The 7,319-nt window shown below is 52.5% G+C and overlaps 1 protein-coding gene across 1 annotated transcript in view; it reads left to right on the top strand.

Moving 5' to 3' along the window:
• The first annotated feature begins 6,232 nt into the window (after window positions 1-6,232).
• The window catches only part of LOC138786539 (receptor-type tyrosine-protein phosphatase S-like), a 338,771-nt gene continuing 337,684 nt past the window's right edge, over window positions 6,233-7,319 (top strand). Inside the window, exon 1 of the mRNA XM_069963521.1 lies at window positions 6,233-6,472. The gene's annotated coding sequence lies outside the window, so the exon portion shown is untranslated. The remainder of the gene's footprint in view (window positions 6,473-7,319) is intronic.

Here is a 7,319-nt window from a genome sequence, read left to right as displayed (position 1 = left end):
GAGGGGGCGGGTCCATGAGGCAGAGTCGGCGGCCCGAACCGGGGTCCAGGCGGCGTGGTGGCGAGTCCCGGCGGCCCTTGGAAGTCCAGAGGGCCATGGGGGATGATGTCCGGTCCCCCAGTGATGAGATCTCCCTGCGCTGCAGCCCGGGAGAGAGGAGCTGGCAGTCTTCTGCAGCTGCGGTGTCCGGATCCGACGTCTCTCTGCTGCCCCCGGTGGTAGCTGCTGGTAGTGCAGCTCAAGAAGAAGGGGAATGGTCTGAGGAAGATGAACCAGGACTCTGCTGGTGACTGCTGGAACTGCATCCTCTGGGTCCACGGCTGCTGGGGTGTCATCCCAGGGACAGCCAGGTGAGATTTTAGGGTTTTGGGGAGTGGGGAGGGGGCTACGGGGTTCGCTTAGTGGCGCTGTGCAGCTTGCGGGGGGGGGGGGGGGGGGCAGGGACCTCGCTTTGGGTCAAGGGGCAGGTCAGGCAAATCTGGCGCAGAGCATATTGCAGGGGCTGTTGGCGCTGGCGGCGCAGCTTGGGGGCACGCAAGGGCAGGGACCATTGCCTGCGGCGGTTTGGGGAGTGACCACGGCGGCTCCACTGTGTGGGGATGGCGGATCGGGGGTGCCGGCTGTGGGGCAAGGGGTGTCCTTGACACTGGCGGGGTCACTTGCGGTGTCGTCAACGCCGTCTGGGGCTGGGGGTAGCGCCGGGAGTGATAAGGGGACGGAGTCTGGCAAGGCGAAGGCAGTGGATGAGGTGCGGCTGGCGGATGCGGCCCGGGGGGAAGTGTATGTGTGCTTTGAGGGTTCGTTGGGAGCGCATCTAAAACCGGAAGTCAAGGAAAAGATCTGGACGGACGATTATTTTGAGATCTTTTCCCTGCTTCCTTTGGAGAAATTTAATCTAGATAGGGTTAAGCCGGATGACAACAAGAAGGAGGACGAGGAGAAGCGACGTTATCGCTTGATCCCTCGCACTTTTTCTAATTGGTTGCAGGCGTTTGCCATTTTGGTGAGCGTTGTGGGGGAGAAGGCGCCAGAGCATTGTTCCGCGTTGTTCGGGTATATGAACTCCATTGGGGAGGCCTACAGGGTGTATGGGGGGGGTCGCCTGGCTGCGATATGACGAACAATTTCGTCAGCGGAAGGCGGTTCGCCCATCAATCAGGTGGGATCATAAGGACACCAGCCTGTGGATGCGGCTGATGGCAGCTCCCAGGGGAGGGGGGCAGTCCTTTCAGTCGGGGGCCGTCGGTTCAGGCGCAGGTGGATCGGCGGCTGGAAGTAGAAAAAGTTGCTGTTGGCAGTTTAACGAGGGGTACTGTAAGTTCCTGTCGGACTGTCGCTTCAAGCATGAATGCTCAGGGTTTGGGGGAGCCCACAGCTTGGCCCGTTGCTTTAAGAAAGAGAGGGGAAAAGGTGCCGAGGCTGCCAAGAGGGGTGACGTTGGTGAAGGTGGGAGAGATGCTACCGCATCTAAATGAATACCCGGATAGGGTGGCGGCGGAGTTTTTGAGGTCAGGATTTTCTGAGGGTTTTCGCATTCCATCGGGGGGGGGGGGGGGCCACACATAGTGCGTAGGAACTTGGTGTCTGCTACGGCACAGTCTGCAGTAGTGCGGGAAAAGTTGTTTAGGGAAGTAGAACTGGGAAGGATAGCGGGTCCCTTTGAACAGCCGCCGTATGCGGATTTGAGGGTCTCGCCTCTGGGGTTGGTTCCAAAGAAGGAACCCAACAAATTTCGTATGATTCACCACCTCTCATATCCTGCTGGGGGGTCGGTGAATGACGGAATTGACCCGACGTTATGTTCCGTGTCATACTCCTCATTTGACGATGCGGTTAAATGGGTCACGAAGTTTGGGAAAGGAGCGCTTATGGCGAAGACCGACATAGAGGCCGCTTTTAGGTTATTGCCGGTTCACCCGGAGAGTTTTCGTTTGTTGGGCATATTTTGGGAGGGGCAGTATTTTGTTGATTGTTGTTTGCCCATGGGCTGTTCGATTTCGTGTTCTTACTTTGAAACGTTCAGCACGTTCTTGGAATGGGTAGTGAGACGGGAGGCCGGCTGGACATCCGTGTTGCACTACCTGGACGAATTTTTGGTTTTCGGTCCGGCTGGGGCGAAGGTTTGCTCAGTTTTGCTGCATACAATGGAAAGGGTGACAGGGTTGTTTGGAGTTCCGTTGGCTCGGGACAAAACTGAGGGTCCCAGTACAGTGGTTAAGTTTTTGGGGATTATCATCGACTCGGAAAGGATGGAGTGCCGCTTGCCGGAGGACAAGCTGGCCGATCTGGTGCATGAGATTGGGGTGATGCGGAGGTCGCGGCGGGTTCAGTTGCGCGCGGTTCAGTCCCTGTTGGGCAAACTGAACTTTGCGTGCAGGATTTTGCCCATGGGGAGGGTGTTTTGCCGCCGGCTGGCCATGTTAACGGCGGGGGCGGTTGCTCCTCATCATTATTTGCGCCTGTCGTCAGAAGTAAGCGACGACTTGGCGATGTGGGGCACGTTTCTGGAACACTATAATGGGAAGTCAGTTTGGTTGGGTGAGTCTGTTTCTAATGTCGATCTGGAGCGACCCATGTTCGGAAGTGCGCTGTCGCAGTTTTAATTTGTGGCGGTGTTCAGGAAGTGCTTGGAGAGGGAAGTGTTGCGGTCGAGTGACTACGCATCCCATTCTTTTCGTATCGGGGCGGCTACAGAGGCTGCTAGATGGGGGCTGGGGGATGCGGTAATTAAAAGAATCGGGCGGTGTGAATTGGACAGATTCCGGTCCTACGTGCGACTTCATATGCTGTAGGTGGTGGGTGGGGGCATGTGTCTTATGTTTTGTTATGATTGTTTTGTCGTTTCAGGTTGGGTGCCTCTGGCTTGGATCTTCGGACATTCATTCGTGGCTCGGGGGGCACGACGGGCGGATGTCCGGCCGGATGGCCGTCAGCTACGATTCCACAAGTCTAATCTGCTGGTGCGGTGGATCGGTTTACCGGGTTTGCTGTGGGGAAGGGTGCTTCCTGAGTTGGAGTACTTTGCAAGTATGGACAGATATCCGGACATTTTAGTTTTACATGTCGGGGGCAATGATTTCGGGGTCCGGCGGTCTCGTGATATTATTCGGGACATCAAGCTGGATCTGTTGAGACTGTGGGTGATGGCGCCTGAAACACTGGTGGTCTGGTCCGATGTGGTTGCCCGGTGGACTTGGCGGTTCGCTAGGTCAGTAGAGTGCATTAACAGGGCACGGGCCAAATTGAATACGGAGGTTGGGAGATTTGTGCGCAGGAATGGGGGCATAGTGGTGCGGCACAGAGACCTGGAGGGAGCATCACCAGAGTTAATGGACTCAGACGGGGTACATCTTAACGATGTCGGCATGGACTTGTGGATGCTGGGGTTACATGGCGGCCTGGAAACGGCCTTGCAGGTCTGGAGGGACGAACAGCGCTAAGGGGTCAGCACAGTTCGCCTGTGGTGGGGTAGAAGGGGGCCCCTTGGAGGCAAATTGTAGGTGCATGAGTGGGAGACATGCATCCAACTGGATTTATGGTGGGTCCTGTCGGGCAATAAGCCCACAGTGGAATTGGTGCCTTTGGGTCGGCGACTGCGGCTGAGGGCAGAGGAGTCAGAATGAAGTAAAATGGGGCTCCAAGGGGACCTTCTACTCCAGGTCAAACTCAGGTCCCTACACTGTGTGCTGTTATGTTGAGTTTATATGTTTTATGCACAATTTTCTGGGTATGTTATTTATGATGTTTATTGGAAATAATGTTGGTATTAATAAATAGGGCCAACACGGCCTTTTTTCCAATATGCTGGTTGTGTCTTTACTGGGTACGGGGGGTAGTGTTCGGAATTGGGGATGAGCCCTGGGTGGGGAGTTGGGGTATTGGTAAGTTATGATGGTACTTAGGGAAGCCAAGTATATCATACTGCAGTCATGTTTCATTCTACATTTGGAATTCTAAATGCAGAGGATTGCTGGGCCTTGTCACTCTGATGACTGGGCTACCTCTTATGCCGAACCAGGCGACAAGGTGCAACATGTGATTGATTAATACTTTTTAGGGGGTCGTCTGTCACTGTATTCACATCTATGCATAGAAATGTTCGTCTAGCGATATTTTGTGATGTCTGTGTGCGCCTGTACAATACTCTGCTGTTAATGTCTATTGTCTTGTATATTTGAAAAATGTTTTGATAAACAGTTTAAAAAAAAACAAAAACGGATTACTGTCAGGAAATCCTGATACTTTCCTGATGACATTTGAGGCCTCCTGATCAGGATTTCCTGACAGTAAAATCTGACACGGACGTGTGAATGGGGCCTTAGGCCAATCACCCACATAGCCCCTGGTATATTCTGCCACCGTCCCCCCATTGTGTACCCTGTCACATCTCTGCCTCATGTACTGTGCCACGGTTTCCCCATCGTGTACCCTGGAACTGCTTCCTCCTCGTGTACTGTGTCACCATTTCACCCCCATGCCATGTGTCATCCTCTAGTCCAGGAGTAGGAAACCTTGGCTTCCCAGCTGTTGCAAAACTACTGCAATGCTAAAGCTTCGGCTGTCCAGGTATGATAGGAGTTGTAGTTTTGCAACAGCTTGAAAGCCAAGGTTCCCTACCCCCGCCCTATTCTGTTGCAGAACTACAACTCCCGTTATGTGATGTAGTCCTTCATATAACCACACATCATGCTGGGAGATGTAGTTCTACTGTGCAACTGCCTCCCCCCTCCTACACAGTGTCATCCTCTAATCTGTTGGAGAACTACAACTCCTACCATGAACTGTCAGCATAGCATGATGAGCGGTGTATTTATACAACCAGGATGGCCACAGATTGCAAAACTACAACTCCCATCATGGGCTGTCAGCAGAGCATGATCAGAGGTGTAGTTATGCAACCAGGATGGCCACAGGTTGCAAAACTACAACTCCCATCATGGACTGTCAGCAGAGCATGGTGGGAGTATTAGTCCAAAGGGGCATAGAGATGTTTTGTATTCCGGGGGAAGGGGGGATGCGCGATCGGGGCGATAACCGGGACAGCGGGCACAGAGATGTTTTGCGGTCCGGGGGAGGGGGGGATGCGCGAGCGATCGGGGCGATGACCGGGACAGCGGGCTCAAAGATGTTTTGAGGTGCTGGGGGGGGGGCTGTACGATCGAGGCCGCTGGTCACCTGCTGAGGTCCTGACAGTGGTGGCAGCGGGCGGGCGGCGGGGGTCTCATCTAATACAGAATCACAGACACTTTCCTGATATGCATCAGGAAAGTGCCCGTGATTACGGCGCTCCTATACACTTCTATGGGGGCATCTGGGCCGGAATTCCGGACAAAAATAGGACATGTCCTATAAAATCTGGATCTATTTTCCGTAACGGACACCCTTCCGGAAAAATACGGAAGGGTGTCCGTGACTAATAGAAGTCTATGGGTGCGGAAATCTGTCTGGATTTCAATCCGGGTGTTTTTTCCGGACGTGTGAAGGGGGCCTTACTGAAGATGTTCTAATTAACTGAAGGTTCCATTAAACACTGGTGGCCATAACTAGGAAATGTGGCAAGGACATAGTTTCACCGTAAACTGACCATGACCAGGTGCTCCCCACAAGCCTTCAGACAAAGAAATGAAAACAAAAATACTGGAAAAGTCGTTACGGAAAGATCTGGAATTGGCAAGCACAATTATTTCAAAGAAAACAATAAGGAATGCACTCCTCTATGGCCTGTAAACACGCTCACCATGCAAGACTCCATTGCTGAACAAAAAACAAGCTCAGGTGTGTGAAATGTCGGCTCAGCAGCAGGTAGACAAGCCTATGGAAGGCTGGGAGAACAAAAGATGCATTTTCAGCTGACTAGTGGGCGTTTGCTGATGGCTGATCTCTGGCCCTTTTACACTGGCCGATTATCGGCTGTATGAGCGTAATATAATAACATATAATACATGGTAAATTCATATAAAAGGGTTTCCTTTCAATATCAAGTGTATGAAGTGCCAAAAAATACAAAAGTAAACTATCTAAAGCAAATAATAAGCATCGTAGCTGTGACCCCCCCGGGTGAACTGGGGATGACACCGATCGTCAAAGCAAAGCTCCAGGGGTTTCTTTCGGAGGATGTTTAGGCAGCGATGACAAGCCCCATCCAAGGTACCATCAGTAAGCCGACATGGCCCGCCCCTTCTGTGACTAGGCCCCGCCCCCTCACTTTGACAGACACAACTGCACCAGCCGTCTTACTCGCACTCATTCGCATAGGGAACGCCGAGAACCGCTCCCTTACAGACACCGCCTTTGAGGCGCAAGCTCCACCTCTCCCGTTATTCTCTGCTGGGTCATCGCCTTCGGCACGGTATTTCCGGTCGGTGACAGCCGCCAGCACCGTGGATATTTCTCGGCTCATTGATTGATGTGTGGCTAGAAGAGCGATGCTTCTCCCTGTGCCGTGCCACTGACGGTCCTCCCGATGCTGCCGGTAAGGAATGAGGGCAGGAAGAATGGTGAGCGAATTAGAGATTTGTTCCTCCAATCCTTTTCTGTCTGGCTGCTAGACAATGGATGTGCTCGGGGGACGCGTCCATGGCGCTCGGGTGCGATGCTTTGTCCCATTCATTCCCATTATTGCTGGAGAATAGATGGAGATATAGATGGAGAATTAACGGGCGGCTCTTTTTTCCCCCCCATGAGATGATGTGAAGGAGACCGTCATGTCGTCGCCTAAATCCCTGATATGAGAAGGATGACAATCCTAATTTATCTTATGTAATAGGAAAGAAGCCTGATTCCATATGTGTTACTGCACTGTCACATAGGCGGCCCGGCCTGCCCTAACGGGGTGGCCGCACATAGAGGATTGTGGATGAGGTAATGGTGCTGCTGCTGCTGCTGGGGGTCGGCGGAGGTGCGCGCTGCTGACGCTTATCGCGCGAGGTACACGGCTGTCAGGATGGCAGGCATATTATCTCTGGGTACATATATATACTCTGTATATTATATGAAGGACGGATGTGAGCCATATTGTGTGCAGGGCGATCAGGCTTCTCATTGTGTGTGTGACATTATTGTCTGTGGGTATAAGGACTGTGTAGTGATGTATGTATATTGCATATAATGTACACAGCTTGTGAAGTAATATGAGGCATTGGGCTATAAGGTATCTAGTCTGGTAAGGTATGAGGGTCATGGGGCACTGTATTATCGCCTATGTGCTGTCATGTCTGTGAGGCACTGTATTACCGCCTATCTGTGAGGCACTGTATTACCGCCTATCTGAGGCACTGTATTATCGCCTATGTGCTGTCATGTCTGTGAGGCACTGTATT

This window comes from Dendropsophus ebraccatus, chromosome 3, assembly GCF_027789765.1.
Source record: "Dendropsophus ebraccatus isolate aDenEbr1 chromosome 3, aDenEbr1.pat, whole genome shotgun sequence".
NCBI classification, from domain to species: Eukaryota; Metazoa; Chordata; class Amphibia; order Anura; family Hylidae; genus Dendropsophus; species Dendropsophus ebraccatus.
The sequence above is the reverse complement of the archived record's forward strand: the minus strand, read 5'-3'. Positions and strand labels throughout refer to the sequence as shown.